This window comes from Hemiscyllium ocellatum, chromosome 6, assembly GCF_020745735.1.
Source record: "Hemiscyllium ocellatum isolate sHemOce1 chromosome 6, sHemOce1.pat.X.cur, whole genome shotgun sequence".
NCBI lineage: Eukaryota > Metazoa > Chordata > Chondrichthyes > Orectolobiformes > Hemiscylliidae > Hemiscyllium > Hemiscyllium ocellatum.
This window is the reverse complement of record NC_083406.1, coordinates 118,053,489-118,075,662: the sequence shown is the minus strand read 5'-3', so window position 1 is coordinate 118,075,662 and position 22,174 is coordinate 118,053,489. Positions and strand designations below refer to the sequence as shown.

The 22,174-nt window shown below is 45.0% G+C and overlaps 1 protein-coding gene across 2 annotated transcripts in view; it reads left to right on the top strand.

Moving 5' to 3' along the window:
- Positions 1-6,649: 6,649 nt before the first annotated feature.
- The window catches only part of LOC132816553 (calpain-5-like), a 112,194-nt gene continuing 96,669 nt past the window's right edge, over positions 6,650-22,174 (top strand). For both annotated transcript variants that reach the window (XM_060826305.1, XM_060826304.1), the window contains exon 1: positions 6,650-6,800. The gene's annotated coding sequence lies outside the window, so the exon portion shown is untranslated. The remainder of the gene's footprint in view (positions 6,801-22,174) is intronic.

Below are 22,174 nucleotides of genomic sequence, written 5' to 3'. Positions count from 1 at the left end.
TGGCACTCATCCACAAATTCTATCAACAAACACATTGACCTAGACCCAATATACCGGCCACTGCAGTGGACAGCAACTGACAACCGGAAGCGGCAGAGACACACCACTATAAATGCCGGAGGAATCAGCACAGAAGCGCTTCACAGGAGGCTCCCAAGCACTGAGGATGTCACCTAGAAAGGGGATGAAATGTTTGCAACAAAAACTCCCAGCTCGGCAAACAGAACCACAACAACTGAAGGCCCCGTTTATTACATAGGAGACCATTCAATCGAACATGCTTGTAACATATATGGTCAGGGAGTCTGAGTTGCCACGGCAGCATTTTTTTGTGTGCAAGTTGCGGCCTGTAGCTATGGATAGTGTTATTACATATGGCTGCCCATGAAACTGCCACTCCTACCATCTGCCTGAGGTGTGTTGTTCAACCTGTTTGGCACCTTCTTTGCCATTAAGTCCTGGACATACAAAGGCAGGAACAAAGTTAAAAATCACACCAGGTTACAGTCCAATGGGTTTATTTGGAAGCACTAGCTGGGATTTGCATATCAAAGAACAGAAATCAACATATCCCATTATAAAAGATCAATGTTTTAATCTAAAATTGTTTACTGTATCACATCTCCATGACACTGGACTCCTTTAGCTATAAATTCTGTGAGCATGATCTTAATCTCCAAAACCACCTGATGAAGGAGGCTCTGAAAGCTTGTGCTTCCAAATTAACCTTTTGGACTATAATCTGGTGTTGTGTGATTTTTAACTTGGAGAAAGTGAGGACTGCAGATGCTGGAGATCAGAGTCGAGAGTGTGTGTTGCTAGAAAAGCACAGCAGGCCATGCAGCATCTGAGGAGCAGGAAAATCGACGTTTCGGGCAAGAGCCCTTCATCAGGAAGCCCAAAACATCGATTCTCCTGCTTCTCGGATGCTGCATGATTTTTAATTTTGTCCATCCCAGTCCAACATCAGCACCTCCAAGTCAAACACAGCGACATACAAACTAGAAGGGAGTGCACCACTCATCCCTTTCAACCTGCTTTCAAGATCATAGGTGATCTGATTACTCTACACCCCTACCAATAACCTTTCATTTCCTTGTGTATCAATAATCTATCTCCCACTGTCTTAAAAATATTCAAGGAAACTGCTCCCACCACCTTTTGAGGAAGGAAGTTCCAAAATTCACAGTAATCAATAAGAATTTCTCCTCATTTCTGTTTTAAGTGGGAGACCATTTATTTAGAAACAGTGACCCCTAGATTCCCCCACAAGAGGAAACATCCCCTCCATATCCACATGGTCAAGACCCCTCAGGATTTTATACATTTCAATAAAGTTGCCTCTCACTTTTCTCAATAAATTCTAGTGGATACAAGTCTAGTCTTTTCCTCATATGACAACCACCCTTTCCGGAATTAGTTTAGTAAATGCTTCCAATGCATTTGTATTCTTTTTGAAATAAGGTCAATACTGTACACGGTCTCAGTAACACCGTATGTAGCTGAAGCATTCAATTGTATTTAATTCCCTTCACAATAAATGGTGTTCTATTCGCTATCCTAATGAATTGCTGTACCTGCACACATGCTCTTGTGATTCACACACCAGGTCACCTAGTACTCTCTGGATCTCAGAGCTCTTTAATTTTTCACCATTTAGATAATATGCTTTTTCTTTATTTCTCCTGCCAAAATGAACAATTTCACGTTTTCCACATTATGCTCCATTTGCCTGACCTTTGCACATTCACGTGATATGGACTTCAGTAAGGCATTCGATAAGGTTCCCCATGGAAGACTGATTAGCAAGGTTAGATCTCATGGAATACAGGGAGATGTAGCCATTTGGATACAGAACTGGCTCAAAGGTAGAAGACACAGGATAGTGGAGGGTTGTTTTTCAGACTGGAGGCCTGTGACCAGAGGAGTGCCACAAGGATCGATGCTGGGTCCTCTACGTTTTGTCATTTACATAAATGATTTGGATGTGAGCATAAGAGTTACAGTTAGTAAGTTTACAGATGACACCAAAATTGGAGGTGTAGTGGATAGCAAAGAGGGTGACGTCAGATTACAACAGGATCTTGACCAGATGGGCCAATGGGCTAAGAAGTGGCAGATGGAGTTTAATTCAGGCTGAGGGGTAACCTTATAGAGGTTTACAAAATTATGAGGGGCATGGATAGGGTAAATAGGCAAAGTCTTTTCCCTGAGGTCAGGGAGTCCAGAACTAGAGGGCATAGGTTTAGGGTGAGAGTGGAAACATATAAAAGAGACTTAAAGGGGCAACTTTTTCACACAGAGGGTGGTACGTGTATGAAATGAGCTGCTAGAAGAAGTGGTGGAAGCTGGTACAATTGCAACATTTAAGAGGCATTTGGGTGGGTATATGAATAGGAAGGTTTGGAGGGATATGGGTCGGGTGCTGGCAGGAGGGACTAGATTGGTTTGGGATATCTGGTCAGCATGGACAGGTTGGACCGAAGGGTTTGTTTCCATGCTGTACGTCTCTATGACTATGTGACTATGACTCTATCTGTGCCCCTTTGCAGCCTCCTCCTGTCTTCTTCACAACTTGCTTTCCTCCCTGTCTTTGTACAATTATCAAATTTAGGAATTGTATCTTCAGTCCCTTTATCCCAGTCATTTATATAAATTGCAAAACATTGATGAGCCATCACTGGCCCCTATGGCACAGCACTTGTTGCCAATCTGAAAATGATAGATTCATGGAATGAGCCTCAAACCCAGAGTTTCTGATTCAGAGGCAGGGACATTGTTCCTATTAAAATTATAAGCCACCTTCATTACAGTGAAACTCCCCACAGCAGTATTATCAGATACTGAGTCAAAGAAGGACATGCTAGCTAGCTGACCTGAGGTCTTACAGCATTTTCAGTTTTCAGTTACCATTTCCAGCATCTTATTAATCTAATTGTTCTACCCTAAACCACTTGAGATCAGCTTGACAACAATCTTCCTCTTTTTCTTTCATGAGACGTGTATCGCTGGTTGGGTTCCAATTTATTCGAGTAAAAAGTGAGGTCTGCAGATGCTGGAGATCAGAGCTGAAAATGTGTTGCTGGTTAAAGCACAGCAGGTTAGGCAGCATCCAAGGAACAGGAAATTCGACGTTTCGGGCCAGAGCCCGAATTCCTGATGAAGGGCTCTGGCCCGAAACGTCGAATTTCCTGTTCCTTGGATGCTGCCTGACCTGCTGTGCTTTAACCGGGTTCCAATTTATTGCCCATTTCTATTTGCCCATTTGCTCAGTTTGCCTCTATTTGTAGAAAGGGATGGTGAGCTGCATTCTTGAACCACTGCAGTCCTTGGGGTGTAGGGACCTTGCGGTTAGGAAGGGAAATCCAGGACTTCGGCACAGTGCAATGGAAGAATGGCAGTATATTTCCAAGTCAGGAAGGTATGTGGGAAAAAGGAATTTTGAAGGTGGTGATGTTCCCATGCATCTGTTACTCTTGTCCTTCTAGATGGTAGAGGTCAGAGGTTTGGAAAGTGGTGCTAAAGGAGCCTTGCTGCAGATCATCTTGTAGACAGTGTATGCTACTGGTTAAGTGTTGAAGGGAGTGAATATTGAAGGTGACCAATGAGGTGCAAGTTAAATAGGTTGCTTTGCCTGGGTGGGGTCAATCTTCCTCAGTATTGTTGGAGTTCCACTCATTTGGGAGAAAGTGAGGACTGCAGATGCTGGAGATCAGAGTCAAAGAGTGTGGCGCTGGAAAAGCACAGCAGGTCAGGCAGCATCTGAGGAGCAGGAGAATCGGCATTTCTGGCATAAGCCCTTCATCATTGAGTCTGTACCATCCCTCCGAAGACCATCACACCCAGACCCAGCACCTCCACCCTATCCCCATATTTACTGTGGCTAATACATCTAACCTGAACATCCCCGAACACTATGGGTAAGTTAGTTTGACCAATCCACCTAACCTGCACACACTGAGAATAAACCCAGGTGGACTCAGGGAGACTGTGCAAACCCAAAAGTGTCAGTAACTCAAGGCTGGAATCAAACTCAGGTCCCTGATGCTGAGAGGCAGCAGTGCTAACCACTGTGCCATTGTGCCACCTTCATTGTTTACATAGAACATAGAAAAGTACAGCACAGAACAGGCCCTTCGGCTCACAATGCTGTGCCGAGAATTAATCCTAATGTAAAATAAAATAACCTAACCTCCGCACCCCTCAGTTTGTGGGAGCTTGCTGGGTGTAAATTAGTTGCTTATTTCTGATATTATAGGAGTATGTTTAATCACTTAAGTTGCCAGAGCCTCCTCGTTTGTTCAGTTTGGGGTGATTAGTCCACCCCTCAGTCTGCAGAGGGGAACAGCCCTCGATAATGTGCAGCATTGTTTATGTCTCTCCACAACACGGGGGGGTTGCACTGAGGCCCCATTGCTACAGGGGTAGGCATTTCGGACTCAGAGAGGAGAAATGTCTTCACCCAGAGAGTGGGGAGCCTGGGGAATTCTCTACCACAGAAAGCGGTTGAGGCCAAAACATTGAAATGTTTTCAAGAAGGACTTAGATGTAGTTCTTGGGGCTAAAGGGATCAAAGAGTGTGGGGAAGAAAGTGGGAACAGGAATCTGAGTTGGATGATCAGCCGAGATCATATTGAATGGGCAGAGCAGGCTCAAAGAGCTGAATGGCCTACTCCTGCTCCAGTTTTTGTTGTTCCAATATGTGTTCAACAAGGGCCACTCTTGCTGTGGTAGTTCAGAGCCTGTCTTTCAACAGACGAGCTTTGTCACGAGCTTTGTTGGTGAACTTCCCTCTATCCCATTCTGTGGTCCAAATAATGTTTTACCAGTGGAGCTTGTTTGGGAATCACACTCCAGATGGGGCACTGAGGTGGGTAGGTTACTGGAGTGGGCACTGAGGTGGGCAGGTTACTGGAGTGGGTAGGTTACTGGAATGGGCACTGAGGTGGGTAGGTTACTGGAGTGGGCAGGTTACTGGAATGGGCACTGAGGTGGGTAGGTTACTGGAGTGGGCACTGAGGTGGGTAGGTTACTGGAATAGGCACTGAGGTGGGTAGGTTACTGGAGTGGGCACTGAGGTGGGTAGGTTACTGGAGTGGGCAGTGCAGGTGGTTACAAGCAGTTTGTGGGACTTAATCAGTCATAGAGTCATAGAGGTGTACAGCACGGAAACAGACCCTTCAGTCCAACTCATCCATGCCGACCAGATATCCTAAATTAATCTAGTTCCATTTGCCAGCATTTGACCCATACCCCTCTAAACCCTTCTTATTCATATACCCACCCTGATGCCTTTTAAGTGTTGTAATTGTACCAGCCTCTGCCACTTCCTCTGGCAGCTCATTCCATACACACACCACCCTCTGCATGAAAATGCTGCCTCTTAGGTCCCTTTTAAATCTTTCTTTTCTCACCTTAAACCTATGCCCTGTAGTTTTGGACTCCCCCATCCCAGGGAAAAGACTTTGGCTCTTCACCCTATCCACGCCCCTCATGATTTTATAAACCTCTGTAAGATCAACCCTCAAACTTCCGAGATCAAGGGAACCGTAACCCTGCAGACGAGTTGGGTGAGTGATATTTGTGAGGACAGGGAGACTGGGGAACGGGGTCCTGCAGAGGGTTCCAGAGAGTGCTGGAGAAACTCAGCAGATCTGGTAACTGCAGTGGAGAGAGAAACAAAGTTAATACTTCCAACGGTTTACAACTGCTCTTCAGAATTCATGTTCATTTCTGCATTCAGTGGAGTGTCCACATTGAGACCATACCGCCATAAGGTGTGGGAGCAGAATTATGCCATTCGGCCCATTGTGCCTGTTCCAGCATTCAATCATGGCTGATGTGCTTCTCACCCCCATAACCCTTGATCCCCTTTACTAATCTAATCCAAAAGGATTCTGTAGGCTGAAGGTGGGGGTTAAAGAAATGCAAATCATCTTTTTTTAAGAATCACTGAACTCATAGAAGATAGGAGCACGAGTAGGCCATTCAGCCCTTCAAGCCTGCTTCCCCATTCATTAGGTTCCTAGCTGTCATTGTGCTCAGTCCTACTCACCTACATACCCCCTACCTCCCACGTTCCCTTTAGCCACGAGAGCTATAGCTACCTCCTTCTTCAAATGTTTTAGCCTCAACTGCTTTCTATGACAGCGTCCCCACTCTCTGGCTGCAGAAAGTTCTCCCCATTTCAGTCTTAAAAGGTTTACCCCTGACCTTTAAACCATGACCCCAGGTTCTGCATTGCACTCGCCCAACCACCTCCATCGGGAACATCCTTCCTGGACCCGCTGTGCTCTCCAGCATTTGTTGTTTTCAGTACAGATTCCAGCATCAGCAGTCATTTCGCTCATACCTATCTGCATTTAACCTGTTTAGAATTGTTTTATCGATATGCCCCCACTCCCCCAAACCTCCAGTGAGCATAATCCTAACCTAATCAATCATAAGCCACAGGATTGGTGCACAATCAGTTCTCTCTCCACAGATGCTGTTAAACTTTGCTGAGTTCCTCCTGCAATTTCTGTTTCTTTTTTTCAGCGCTCCCTCCCTGCCCAATGAGAACTACAGTTCCCAGCCTTTATCTAACGTGTGTGTGTGTGTCTGTATTATAATAAAGCCAGCATACATGCGCAGCGGCGTTTCCGCACTCCTCCCACTCAGGGGGTGAGGAGTATTTGTGGGTGAAAGCGAGTAGCAGTAAGTGTCCAGTCTGGCTCAGTTCCCCAGTCCAGACAGCGCTTCGACAGCCCAGTAGAGGCCAGCAATCTGCAGCCGACCAGGACACTTCGCTCTCTTGGGAGGTGAGACCTTAGCAGAATTCTCCCGGGCCCTTCCTTATCCCTCACAATAATCGGATACAAATCAGTTACTTCCAATTCGGGATCCCCACTCCCTGATCGGATACAATGTTGCTGCTGCTGTTGTTGGACTGTAACAAAGTGGCAGGGAATCAGTTCATTCAGACTCCCCACTCTCAGGGGCGAGAGGGCTAAAAGATGTCTTTTTTATTGTTCACTCCGACTTGTTAGATTGTAACTGCTTTCCTAAAATGTTAGATTTGAACATACCGTTCACCAGTCTTTCTATGTTGGTGCGTTTTGCGCGATTGTAACTTTTAAGGCGGGGTCTGCAATGTAAACGACAAGGGACACACTTTCTGTTTATTTCAGACTGTAGGTTGTCGTAATTCAGCGTGTATACACCATCCAGAGTTTCGTAAATTTGACAGGTTTTGAAACCAGAGAGGTCGAATCGCTCGTTAAGTCAATATTTCTTGGTGACTCATCGAGTGTTTAATGCCATCTGGGGGAGGGACATGTACTTTTCGGTGACATTTAGCGATATGCTTCCCCTCCTCTCGCTGTAACCTGAGTGTGACAGACTTGCCCTTTTGTTTTGCAATGTGTCCTGTTTGCATCTTTTGTGGTCAGGGTTTAAGAAAGGGAGAAGTTGCTGCGAAATCGTACAGTTTGGAAGAAAACCCTATTTACTGGAGCTGTTTATAAATTAATTCTTCGAATGAATTTCCTGTTGCGACTTATTTCAGTGTCTCCTTTCAGTCAGAACTCTCCAGAGCATATAAATGCACTGTCTACTTTTACCAACACTGTCAAACTTCTGTTCCCCTGATCAATGACACTGTAAACCGATGTTCCTTACTCACTTCATCCCTCTTCACTTTAAACTGTACATAGATGAGATGCAGACACAGGGATTGCTCTCTCATTAGAGAGGGGGAGATGACAGGTGGTGGTTTATCCTGAGGGTCACCGTGCCTCAGGTAAAGGGAGAGGTTGAGAAGGAGGGTCCTTCATTTCAGTCTTTGCTGGAATTGAACTCATACTGTTGGTGTCACTGTGTGTTGTGAAGCAGCTAACTGACCCTGTCAATACAGGGATGCAGCATTAGCAGAGCTAGCAATATCTGTGAAAGAGAGGTTCACATACATATACACACAGAAGCAGTGCTAACTTTTCAAGTCAATGACCTTTCATTAGCCGTGTTCTGATGTTTCTAGCGTTTTCTGTTGTTATTTTAGATTTCCAGTAGTTTGCTTCTGGAACCTGGGTGAAGATGAAAAATATAGCTGACACCTTTCTGGGCTACAGTTTGCACAAATACTGTTGTGTTTCCCCCCCGGCACGTGCAAGTAGGAGAATCAATAGCTTGAAAGTGGTGCAGCTCATTCTGTGAAATTTAAATTGGAGTGTTTTTGTTGTTCTGAAAATTATCCATCCTGATTTTCGGAGACATGTTCAACACAGAGAGTAGGTAAAAGTGCAGTTGACGCCATTATCATACAAATTGTGAACATCTAACTTACAAATGCTCATACTTATGAACGTGATCCTATACACGGTTGTGATTTTAAAGAGGCAATCTCTGAAGATTTATGGCTTTTTATATTATCCTGCATGGTGTTCCAACTTGCGTACAAATTGATTTGCAACTGGGGCTATTTTTCCTGGAGTGTTGGAGGATGAGTCGTGACCTTACACAAGTTTATAAAACCATGAGGGGCATGGATAGAGTGAATAACTGAGGTCTTTCTCCAGGGTAGGGGATTCCAAAACTAGAGGGCATAGGTTTAAGTGAGAGGGAAAAGATTTTAAAAGGGACCTAAGGGACAACTTTTTTTGTGTAGAAGGTGATGCATGTGTGGAATGAGCTGCCAGAGGAGATGTAGAGGTCAGTACAATGACAACATTTAAAAGGCATCTGGATGGGAATATGAACAGGAAAGGTTTAGTGGGATATGGGCCAAGTGTTAGCAAATGGGGCTAGATTAGGTTAGGATATCTGGTTGGCATGGACGAGTTGGACCGAAGGGTCTGTTTCTGTGCTGTACACCTCTATGACTCTACATCATTCTCTGGGCAAAGTACACCATACTCTACATGTAGCATCATATCTGAATACAATTACAACAAGATATCTTTCTTCCTGTGTACTCAAAATCCTCTTGCAAGAAAGGCCACCACACTCTTCTGTGTTTAAGAACTGGCTAGTTCAGCTCGAGATGTGAGATTTTTTTAGCTGCTGGGTATGGTTCGCAGAGTTTGGAGGGAGGGTGGTTGGTTAGTTAGCTCACAGAAAGGTAAACACCAATAGGCAGCCATGATAGCCTTCAGCAAAGCCTGCTTCCTGGTTTCTGATATTCCAATCAGGCCTGAGGCACGAATCAAGCTGCTTTACTCATCCTCCGGTTATGAAATGATTTGGAGCAAGGCCAAGGTTAAATGGGCTTGCATTATATTGTCAGGCTGCTGAGAATGATGCAGTCCACTACATATTTAGGGCGGCACGGTGGCACAGTGGTTAGCACTGCTGCCTCACAGCGCCAGGGACCTGGGTTCAATTCCTGCCTCAGGCGACTGACTGTGTGGAGTTTGCACGTTCTCCCCGTGTCTGCGTGGGTTTCCTCCGGGTGCTCCGGTTTCCTCCCACAGTCACAAAGATGTGCGGGTCAGGTGAATTGGCCATGCTAAATTGCCCGTAGTATTAGGTTAGGGGTATGGGTGAATTGCGGTTCGGTGTGGACTTGTTGGGCCGAAGGGCCTGTTTCCACACTGTAAGTAATCTAATCTAATAAGCTCTTGTAGTATAAAAAGAGACCATTCTGCCCATTGTTCCTGTATCAGCAAGAGTTATACAATTAGTCCCACTTCCTTCTCCCCCACCTCCTCAAATCCCACAAATCCCCTTCCATGTATTAACACCATTCCCCTTTGGAAGTCCCCAGTCAATCTGCCCCTGCCATCCCCTCAGGCAGCATGTTACAGATTGATAGTAATTCCTCTCATGTTCTGGGGTGGAGGCTTCAGGTTGAACCAAAACAATGAACTCTGTTCTGCACCACAGATGCCGCCCAACCTGCTGAGTATTTCCAGCATGTTCTGTTTTTATTTCAGATTTCTAGCATCCATAGTATTTTGTTTTCCTTCCTCATTTCCCTTCCTTGGTTCTGTGTCTTTTGTTTCCTGAGCTCTTCATTGGTGGACGTTTGAAATGTCCATAAAGACCCTCATCTACTTTTACCAATGCACCATAGAAAGCGTTCTATCTGGATGCACCATGGCCTGGTATGGCAACTTCTCTGCCTAGGACTATAATAGACTACAGAGAGTTGTGAACACAGCCCAGTCCATCTCGCAAACCAGCCTTCCATCCATTGACCTCATCTATATATTGCCACAGAAAGGCAGCCAACATCATCAAAGACCTCTTCCACCCTGGTCATAATCTCTCCCAACCTCTTCTGCCAAGCAGAAAATAAACACGTACCAACAGGTTCAAGAACAGCTTCTTCCCTGCTGTGACCAGACCGGAATAGGCCTCTTAAATTTCAAATCTAATGTTGATCTTGCTTTTTGTACATCTTCTTTGCAGCTGTAACTTTTTATACCCCGTTCTGTTCAATTACTCAATGACCTTTGTATGTTATGATCTGCTGAACTCCACACAAAACAAAACTTTTCACTGTTCATAGGTATGTGTGACAATGATATGTCAAATCAAATTGTTTCTTCCTATCTTGTCTATCAAAATTACCTCAATGAATCTCTCCATGGGGCTTCTATACTCCAAGACAATCTATGCCATCTTAAACTCCTAGATATTTACAGCACAGAAGAGGGATGTTCAGTCCAGTGTGTTTCTGTCTGTTAACAAAGATCTGTCTGCACCAATCTCATGTTCCAGCTTTTCATCCATAGCTCCGTATGATTGTGGTAATGCAAGTGACTGTCTGAATATTGCTTAAATATTACGAGAGTTTCTGAATCAACTGCCCTTTCAGGCAATGTGTTCCACAGTCCCAACACCCTCTGAGTGAACAGAACTCTCCTCAATTTCCTACCCTGGTTATAATCTCTTCCAACTTCTTCTGTCAAGTAGAAGATACAAAAGCTTAAACACATACCAACAGATTCAAGAACAGCTTCTTCCCCGCTGCTGTTAGACTTCTGAATGGACCTCTCAAATTTTAAATCCAATGTTGATCTTACTTTTTGTGCACCCTTTCTCCAGCTGTAACATTGTAGTCCTTGCTCTGTTCTATTACCCTAACGCATTCTATTGTAAGACCTGCTGGACTGCACACAAAACAAAACTTTTCACAATACTTAGATACAATAATAAATCAAATCAATTCAAATCTTAGCTTAAGTCTATCCCCCTGGTTATTGGGCTCGCTTACAATGGAAAATAAAACTGCTTTCGAATCCAAATCTGAAGAAGGGTCACTGATGTCTCTTCTCAGATGCTGCCAGACCTGCTGAGTTTTTCCAACAATTTCTGTTTTGTTTTGTTTCTGCTTTCTAATCCGTCCTATCTCTGCCCATCTAGGAAGTAGGGAACCCCTCTAGCTTTTCTTAAAAACTGAAAGAACTGCGGATGTGGGAAATCAGAAACAAAACCAGAAATCGCTGGAAAAGCTCAGCAGGTCTGGCTTATCTGTGGAGAGCAATCAGAGTTAATACAGTGACCCTTCCTCAGAAATCAGTTGCTGAACTTTTCTAGCATTTTCTGTTTTTGTTGCTTCTAGCTTCTCTAACGTTTACACGTAACTCCAGTCCCCTGATCCTTGGGAGTATTTCCAGCAATTCCATTGGGATGCTAGGTTGTTGAAGAGAAGGGATGATCAGTGAATAGAATTGCTGTGATTATAAGCTTCCTTCCCATCTCAGTCTGTACTTGAGAAGAGGAAATTGTTAGAGTATTCGCATGCTTTGTCTTTGTGATTTCCCTTCTGTCTTTCAGGTCTGAGATTATGGGATAACCAAAATCACAAGACAGGGTAATGACCACTTCTAGTTCCCCTGGCTTCCTTGGTTGATAACCTATCATTATGTATGTCTTCACCATACTGTACCCTTCAATAGCAGCTCTGAGTGACTGCTGCTTGAGTTGGATGGGGAGGCATTAAATGTTGACATGTCATTATCAACCCGGCAGTTTTTAAATTGTGGATTAATCACTAAGTGTGCAGGTTGGGTCATTATGGAGCATTTTCAGATGTGGCTTTTCAAAGCCTGTGGTTCCCAAATCCAGTTGATCTTGAGTAACCCCACCTCCCTGGAGTTTAGACTGCCCCGAATGGTGCACAGGTTCTAAGTTGGCACAGCCAGCACAGTCCTGAGGGAGTGCCACCTGGTCGCAGGTGGTGATGTTGAGGCCCCGTCTCCCTTTGTAGGGCAGGATCACCCTAGGAACGTGAAAATAAACCCATGGATACTGGAAATCTAAAACACAAGGAGAAAGTGCTGGAGAGACTCAGCAGGTCTGGCAGCATCTGTGGAGAGAGAAACTGAATTAACATTTCAAGTCATGTGACTCTTCTTCAGAATGGACCTGGAAAGTTAACTCTGCTTTCTCCCTCCATGGGAACATTGGGCTGGATTTTATGCACCTTGGTTATGAAGGTGAGGGTCATGTTAAATCTACACAGCGCTAGGGACCCGGGTTTGATTCCAGTCTCGGACGACCATCTATGTGGAGTTTGATAATTCTCCTCATGTTGGTGTGGGTTTCCTCCGGGTGCTGCAGTTTCCTTCCACAGTCCAAGGATGTGCAGGTTTCGTGGACTGCCCTGTAGTGTCCAGGGATGTGCAGGCGAGCCATGGTAAATACAAGATTACAGGGATAGGGGGGGATGCTCTTCAGAGGGTCACTCGCTGGATTGAATGGTCTCTCCCTGCTTTGTAGGGATTCTGTGATCTTACGCAACAGTGGCATTTATAAATGACCATTGTGGATAGCAATGTTGCAAATCGCTTCATATGATTAATTAAAACACAGTGCTGTAGATCAGAAATTGCTGAAAAAAAATCAGCAGTAGACCAGCAGGAGGCTGGAAGGATGCAGCAAGCTAGGCAGCATCAGGGGGTGGAGAAACCAATGTTTCAGGTGTTAATGCCTTCTGTAGGCATTCCACCCTTGGGTAGCTGTCTGTGTGGAGTTTGCACATTCCCCCTGTGTCTGCGTGGGTTTCCTCTGAGTATCTGGTTTCCATACGTAGTTCAAAGACATGCAAGTTAGATAGGTTGGCCATGCTAAATTGCCCCATAGTTTTAGGGATGTGTCGGCTGTGTGGATTAGCCATGGGAAATGCAGGGTTCTAGTAATAGGGTAGGGATGGTGGGTCTGAGGTGGGATTCTCTTCAGAGGGATGGTGTGGATTTGATAGGCTGAATGGTCTGCTTCTGCACTACAGGCATTCTCCAATAAATTACATCTGAAGTGTCATAAATGTTAACATTGGCAAGTTACCGTGGACCAACAAAGCTCTCTCAGCCTCCTGAGTTAACATGTGTCTGCATGGCTGAGGTTGGAAAGGAGTGCAGAAAATGGATGCCAACAATTTTGGAATAGTGCCTTTGTTTCCTCACTTACTGGAGTTTATTTGCTAGTTTACTTGCGAGTCTTTGACTGTGGTTGAGTGGTTATCCCTGTTGACTCTGTGAGTCAGAGGTTGTGGATTCTACACTCCAGAAACCTGAGCACAAAATTACAGCTGATTCTCCCAGTACTCGGACAGTGCGAGTGGTTCAAGACAAGCTTCAAAATTAAAGCCCCGTCTACACAGTTATGAAAATGTAAAATATTCCACCGCACTGCTTCCAAAAACAGCCGAATAGTTCTCCAGAGTTTCTTGGCCAATGTGTCTCCCTCGACTATCATGAATAAAACAATCTGGACAGTGTCCTCTTCGGTAGGCGTTCGCTGTGTGCAGATTTGCAGCTACGTTTCCTATCATTGTGACTGCAAAAATATTTAATTTGTTACAAAGGTCAGTTTGTTCATTGTTTTTATGGTGTGTTGGTACTGTTACATCCCAGTGTGGATGTGAAATGCAGGAACAGACTATTAAACTGCCGCCATGACAGTGCTAATTTGCTGTCTAGCTTTCACAAAGTGCTGCTCAACTAAGTGATAACTTTCACAACCTACACCACGCACGGTGTCTGTTACTGTCTGATAGGACTGAGTACAAGGGCTGAGGATATGACTAGCATTTCTGCTTGTTTGGACAAGCCAGCTTAAGTGAGTGTTTTGTAGCTTTTAAGAAATCCCTAGGGCTATAGAGTTGCCTGTCTTCAACTACTGGCTCCTACGCTCTGGAATTTGATTACTCAAACTCTCTGCCTCCTTTTTCTTCCTTTTAAGGTACGTGTTTTAAAAAGCTGCTTCTTTGGTCACCTGTTCAAAATCTCCTTATGTCATTTGCAACCAAACCTTGTTCGATAAAACCCTTCTGAAGTATACCAAGATGCCAGGGTGGGTCAGTGGTTAGCACTGCTGCCTCACAGCGCCGCGGACCTGTGTTTGTTTCCAGCCTCAGGTAGCTGTTGATGTGAAGTTTACACATTCGCCCCGTGCCTGCATTGGGTTTCCTCACACTGTCCAAAAATATGCTTTCCTTTATTGGTCAGTGCATTGAGTGTAAGAGGTGAGAGGTCATGTTGCGGCTGTATAGGACATTGGTTGAGTCGCTTTTGGAATGTTGCGTGCAATTCTTATCCTGTTGGAAGAATGTTGTGAAACTTTAAAGGGTTCAGAAAAGATTTTACATGGATATTGTCAGGGTTGGAGGATCTGAGCTACAGGGAGAGGCTGAACAGGCTGGGGCTGTTTTCACTGGAGCGTCAGAGGCTGAGGGGTGACCTTATAGAGGTTTACAAAATCATGAGGGGCATGGATAGGATAAATAGACAAGGTCTTTTCCCTGGAGTGGGGGAGTCCAGAACTAGAGGGCATAGTCTAGGGTGAGAGGGGAAAGCTATAAAAGGGACCTAAGGGGCAGACCTTTCACACAGAGGGTGGTACATGTATGGAATGAGCTGCCAGAGGATGTAGTGGAAGCTGGTACAATTGCAACATTTAAAAGGCATCTGGATGGGTATACAAATAGGAAGGGTTTGGAGGGATATGAGCCAGGTGCTAGCAGGTGGGACTAGATTGGGTTGAGATATCTCGTTGGCATGGACAAGTTGAACCGAAGGGTCTGTTCCCATGCTGTACATCTCTATGACTCTATGACACTATGTGCAGGTTAGGTGGATTAGCCTGGGGAAATGTGGGGTTACAGGATGAGGTGGGATACTCTCCAGAGGGCTGGTGATGGGCTGAATAGCCTGCTTCCACACTACAGGGATTCTATCAATCTGTATTTTGCAATGTAAATGGAAGTTGGTTCTTTTTCCCCCTTTAGTGACGGCAGATTATACAACAGGCTTGGGGAGCTCTCCAGCCTGTTCCTGCTCCTGCCCTGAGGGTAATTGAGCTCCAGTTCATTGTGTGGCTGGTACCTCCTACATGTAGCTATTCTCCATTTCTTACTGACAAAGTTAAGAATGGATATGTGAAACCTGAATGATGCTGTGTTCAATGTTCAGTGCACACAGGCCCTACAACTTACATCAGAACCTAGTTCTGTCACCCCAATACTACTGACCACTCCCCACTGACTTCCAAGTCACCAGCTCCTGCCTATCACCATTAGCAGAACAGATTCTGCAGCCTGTCAGCCCTCTTGTCACCTGATATAGTCTGAAGGAATGCTTGAGGCTGAATGAATGAAGGGAAAGTTGATAGATATATTACTTAAACATCAATTGGGTTTGATGGTGGGGGAAAAAAGGGGGCTGTCTTGTGGTGCAGTGATGATGTCCCTCCCCCTGGACTGGGAGGCCTGGATTCAGGTCCCATCTACTCCAGAGGTGTGTAATAACATCGCTGAACATATTGATTAGAAAAAACAGGTTCAATTTTTTTAAAGGAGAAAGTGAGGACTGCAGATGCTGGAGATCAGAGCTGAAAATGTGTTGCTGGAAAAGCGCAGCAGGTCAGGCAGCATCCAAGGAGCAGGAGAATCGACGTTTCAGGCATGAGCCCTTTTCCACCAACACGTTTTCAGCTCAATTTTTTTGAAAACTGGGTTTGAATTGGTTACATTAAAGGAGTGTGGCTAACAAATAAAGCTCTTGTTAAACTTATAGATGTGGCACTTTCTTCTTTTACTATAAATTCTGTGTCCTGACTATAAACCTGCCCCACTCGCTATCTGATGAAGGAGCAATGCTCCGAAATCTTGTACTTCCAAATAAACCTGTTGGACTATCACTGGTGTTAATCAGGCAAAAGTGAGGACTGCAGATGCTGGAGATCAGAGTCTAGATTAGAGTGGTGCTGGAAAAACACAGCAGGTCAGGCAGCATCCGAGAAGCAGGAAAATCAACATTTCGGGCAAAAACCCTTCATCAGGAATGAAGAGGGATTTCCTGATGAAGGGCTTTTGCCCGAAACTTTGATTTTCCTGCTCCTCTGATGCTGCCTGACCTGCTGTGCTTTTCCAGCACCACTCTAATCTAGACTCCGATCTCCAGCATCTGCAGTCCCCACTTTTGCCTGGTTAAACTGTTTAATCTTTTTCATAAAGCAAACCTTTCAACTCTGGAATCAATTTTGTGAACCTTCCCTAATCATTTTATCAGTTGAGGTAGCCTAGAGACAACAATTTTATGGCAGAGGGGCAAGGGTGGGTGGGGGGGTGGGGAGCGGGAGGGGTCACGAGAAGTGACAGAGTAGGAAGAAGGACAGAAGTCATTGCGGGGAGAGTCAGGCTCTGATTGGTCAGATGAGTGGATTCACGAGGGCAGATCCATCTAGTTGGGTGGCAGTGATGGACCAATGGAGGAAGCGGTGTGGTCAGCTATGTCAAAGGTTGCAGTGCAGTTGAGAAGGACATAGAGGGATAATTTACATAAGGTGTTTTTTAGTGACTGGGATAAGAACCATTTTGGTTGAGGATGTGGGGGTGGGGGGGAGGTCGAGTGGGTGCAGAATGTTGGTTGAAAGGATTCAAGTGTGGAATGTTTGGGAAAAATAGGCCCCGATTAGAGGCAACAACATATTTAAGGACCTTTGAGAGAAAAAGGTGGTTGGATTAGGAGGGTAGTTTGTAAAGATGGAGGCATCTGTGTTGTTTTGTTGTGGAGAGGAGGACAACACCTGAAGAGAGAGTGAGAGAACCATTTTACAATATTGGTTCACGTGGGAGCTAGAGACTGAGGCTGGGTGATCAGTTCAATGGGAGTAGGAGAGAGGAAATGGAGAGTGTGCCTCCTAGATAGAATGAGCTCTGAGTCAGAAACTAGAGGAAGAGTCAGGGCTGGGTCAAGGGAGCGTTTGAGAAGAGGTTTGGTCAGCTGGGAGAGAGGACCACCTCAGAGACAGCTGATTGGATAGTCAGAGTCTCTGTCAGAGAGCATCCAGGGGCTCATGGCCTGAGACAGGTGAGATCATGATAATCCTGTGTGATAATGATACCCAAATCATCACTTGGTCTACGTTGCACAAGCTCATTTACAGGCAAATAGTCCCCATGATTGGCTCTGAAAAGGGCCCAGTTACCACTAATTACTCTGGTCTGGGAAGGTGGGGGTTGAGAGAGTGGTGCTGGAAAAGCACAGCCTGTCAGGCAGCATCTGAGGAGCAGGAGAGTCGATGTTTTGGGCATGACCCTTCGTCAGGAATGTTATGCCCGAGTCATCGACTCTCCTGCTCCTTGGAAGCTGCCTGACCTGCTGTGCTTTTCCAGTGCCACACTCTCTACTCTGATCTCCAGCATCTGCAGGTGTCTCAGATATTTGAACCACAGGTGAAACAGCTACCCTGTGCTGCTACCTTGGAGTAAACCTACTACAAAGTGGTTTTGGTGAGTTTACAGCACAGGAAGAAACCTTTCCCCTCAGCAGAGGGACGAAGAACAAATAAGGGCAGAGGGCATATACGTAAAGTCAGCATGGCCCCACTTTCTTACTTGTGAGAGATGATTGGTAGTGTGTTTAACCCAAGGGTTCACCACACCTTAGCTGAGGTTGAGAAGGTGGAATCGTCATGGTAACTCAGCTGGCATGGGAATTGAACCCACAGTCTTGGCATCACTCTGCATCATCAGCAAGCTATCCGTCGTGATTGGATCAAAGTTGGTCAGGTGGATCTCGTTGAGTATGACTGGGGCTATTAACCTGGGTCAATCAGGGAGCCCTGGCTGACTGATGTAAACAGGAGTGTTTTCTGTAAGAAACCTAACAACTTGCCTTTTTATTTCACTATAACTCGATGCTAGACAGTATGACGTCACTTACCATATTAATGATGACAGTGAGGTAAAGGATGTACATAAAAGCCTGAATCCCTGTTTGTAGTCATGTTGTCTGAAAGCTTTGTGCAGATGATAAAAAAAAGAAAAAAATAAACCGGAGTGTTGCAGGATGGGTGGTCGGTAGGTGTGTCAGGGCAGACCGAGAGCCGGAAGGGGCGTTGGGGTGGGCTGCCTTAGAGTGGCCGGAAGGTGGGAGGGACAGGTGGGTTGCTGGGATCTGTATCTAATGCACTGTTTTTATGTAATTGGACTGTTTTATTTGTATTTGTCACTGTTACTGTTTTGTTATTGAAAGTAGGATTTGAGGTTTGTCCTCATATCCATGAAAACTGGTTGAAAGATAGGGTTTGGGGCCTGGCTTTGCTGCTCTGCTCCCTTGTAAAATTGCTATTTCTTTGTATACAGCTGTTAATATTAATTGTTTTGTAAATTGTAATTGTTTAACTAAAAAAAACAGGAGTGTCAGGGATTCTTCTCAGCCCAGGGACTGGCTCTGAGCTGGTTGGTCAGAGCCCATGTATGGTGCACGTGTAAATAAAGGGTGACTTGGTGACAGGATACAGCTTCTGGAGACTTATTTCGCTATCCAACCAGCTGGTATGAACGGAAGGTTGGTTAGCTGACAGGAAACACGGAGTAGGCATAAATAGGTCTCTTTCCGTTTCACAAAATGCAATGTGTGGTGTGCTTGGACCTCAATTTTATTTAATTTTTATATAAATGACTCAGGGCTGAGAAAAAAAGGGATCAGAGGCCTGGTTGATAAAATCCCTGATGATATAAAGATGGGTGGAAAGTTGAGTTGTGAAGTGGACATAAGGAAGTAGTAAAGGAATATATATGTTAATTAAGTGGGCAGGGAATCTGATAAATGGAGCATAATGACAGATGTCCAGCAGCCGTTTGAAGGATAGTGTCTGGGATACACGATGGAGTAGTCTTCATGAGAATAGAAATCCAGGAAACTGACGGAGAAAATAACCAGAGTACAGCAAAAGAGGCAGAAAAATATACTTTGGTCAGCACGTGGGCGGCACGGTGGCACAGTGGTTAGCACTGCTGCCTCACAGCGGCAGAGACCTGGGTTCAGTCCCCGACTCAGGCGACTGACTGTGTGGAGTTTGCACGTTCTCCCCGTGTCTGCGTGGGTTTCCTCCGGGTGCTTCGGTTTCCTCCCACAGTCCAAAGGTGTGCGGGTCGGGTGAATTGGCCATGCTAAATTGCCTGTAGTGTTAAGTAAGGGGTAAATGTAGGGGTATGGGTGGGTTACGCTTCGGCGGGTTGGTGTGGACTTGTTGGGCCGAAGGGCCTGTTTCCACACTGTAATGTAATCTAATCTCTCTCATGCGATTCTTCACTCAGGAGCCAGACTGTAGCAGAAGCTGAAAAGCCTGCAGAACCAGTCACAGAAAGAGCAGTGCCGGGGATGGGTTCAGACATCCATAAACCTCATTCTTAGTTCCTTTCTGGGGATGTGGAGGATGTGACATATTGAGAGTAACTTTGATATTGAGTTGCAGCAGCTGCCTTGAGGCGTAGTTTGGTACAGAGTCATGTTAGATCCCAGGGGCTTTGAAGCCATATTTGAGAAAAGACCAAGAACTCAGTGAGGAAAGCAGGCATGGAGCGGGGTGGGGGATGGGGGTGGGGTGGTAAATGATGGTTTAAACTGTGTCTGTACGACACACACACTAGTACAGCCAGAGGAACATAAAGAGTGCAGTTTAAAGTGTTGCTGTAGCAGCGATGGCCAAAATGGAGAGGCACACTGAGGGATACCCTCAGAAGATGTTTTGAACTTCTGCTTTGTCCCATATATCATCAGAGGGGCTGCGTCTTTATGAAAAATGTCATTCATTGGATGTTGGTATTGCTGAAAATGTGTTGCTGGTTAAAGCACAGCAGGTTAGGCAGCATCCAAGAAACAGGAAATTCGACGTTTCGGGCCAGAGCCCTACATCAGGAATGCCATTCCTGATGAAGGGCTCTGGCCCGAAACGTCAAATTTCCTGTTCCTTGGATGCTGCCTAACCTGCTGTGCTTTAACCAGCAACACATTTTCAGCTCTGATCTCCAGCATCTGCAGACCTCACTTTTTACTGTTGGTATTGCTGTCTAGACCAGTATTTACTGTCCATCCTCACCTACCGAAAAGGGCAGTCTCAAATCACCTGTGGGTCTGGAGTCAGGTAAGGCTGGGGCTGTTTTCCCTGGAGTGTCAAGGCTGAGAGGTGACCTTATAGAAGCTTAAAAAATCATGATGAGGAGGAGCCAGTATTGGACTTGGGTGGACAAACTTAAAATTCACACAACACCAGGTTAAAGTCCGACAGGTTTATTTGGAAGCACTAGCTTTTGGACCGTCGTTCCTTTGTCAGGTAGCTAGTGGGGCAGGATCATAGTACACAATTTATAGTAAATGACCATAGTATCATACAACTGATGCAGTGTATTGAACAAACATAGATCGCTGTTATGTCTTTAACCACTTAAATGAGTTTCAGGTTTCGATTCATTAATATATAAATCCCAGACCTTCCTTCAAGTCCCATTCTGCTCTGAACTCTGTACTTTCAAATAAACCTGTTGGACTATAACCTGGTGTTGTGTGATTTATAAAATCATGAGGGGCATGGATAGGGTAAATAGACAAGGTCTTTTCCCTGGGGTGGGGGAGTCCAGAACTAGAGGGCACAGGTTAGAGGAAAAAGATTTAAAAGGGACCTGAGAGGTAACTTTTTCACGCAGAGGGTGGTATGTATATGGAATGAGCTGCCAGAGGACATGGTGGAGGCTAGTACAATTACAACATTTCTGGCAAATGGGACTAGATTAGGTCATGATATCTGGTTGGCGTGGATGAGTTGTACTGAAGGGCCTGTTTCTGTGCTGTACATCTCTATTATTCCACAACTTCCATAACGGACATTGGTGAGCCAGATCAGCTTTTCCTAATGGTCAACATTTATTAAATTCAAATTCTATCATTTGCCATGGTGGTCCCCAGAACATTACCCAGGTCCCTGGATTAATAGGTTAACGCTAATAGCACAAGGCCTTTACCTCCTATGTCCTTATGTCTATTGACTCCCTGAGGCCCTTTCAATCTTCCCTACAGGATGCCCTGTTATTACTTATTTTTAAACTCATTTGTAATATTAATGTCTGAGACCAGTGTTAGGAACTAAATTAAAATGCTTTACTATAAAACAGGAATAAAAGGTCAAGTTGTTTAGAACCTTGGTCAGTTTGAGGTGGAAATTACTGATCTGGTGATTAGTTCTGTTCACTCATTTAGGAGTTTATTTTACGTTGTGCATTGTGCATTTATATTGTGCATTTATATAAAACACTTGACAGCATTGGATATGGATTAGAGTGGTGCTGGAAAAGCACAGCAGGTCAGGCAGCATCCGAGGAGCAGGAAAATCGACGTTTCGGGCAAAAGCCCTTCATCAGGAATAGAGGATGAAGGGCTGATGAAGGGCTTTTGCCCGAAACGTCGATTTTCCTGCTCCTCGGATGCTGCCTGACCTGCTGTGCTTTTCCAGCACCACTCTAATCCAGACTCGGGTTTCCAGCATCTGCAGTCCTCACTTTTGTCCAGCATTGGATATGGCTCAGCGGTTAGCCTTCTCACCGCCTGAACCTGGACTTTTCAAAGTTCAGGACTCACTCCAGAGACCCAAGATAAAAATCTAGCTGACGCTTACTATGAGGTGTTGTCTTACAGATGAGACTTTAATCTCTCTCAGGTGCCCAATCCATCCTCTCAGGTATAAAGCACTACGTTTTTAAAATTCTGCCTTCTTATTTTACTGTATTTTAAAGAAGCAAGGGGGTTAGCCCTGGTGTCCTGTTCAATATCAGTCCATAAATCAATATCAAGAAAAGGACCTGGTCAGTTTTGATACATTTTGAAGAAGCACAGTTGTTAACCTCTGGTGTCCTAGTCCATATCTGTCCATAAATCAATGTCACAAAAAAAAGGATCTCATCAATATCTTG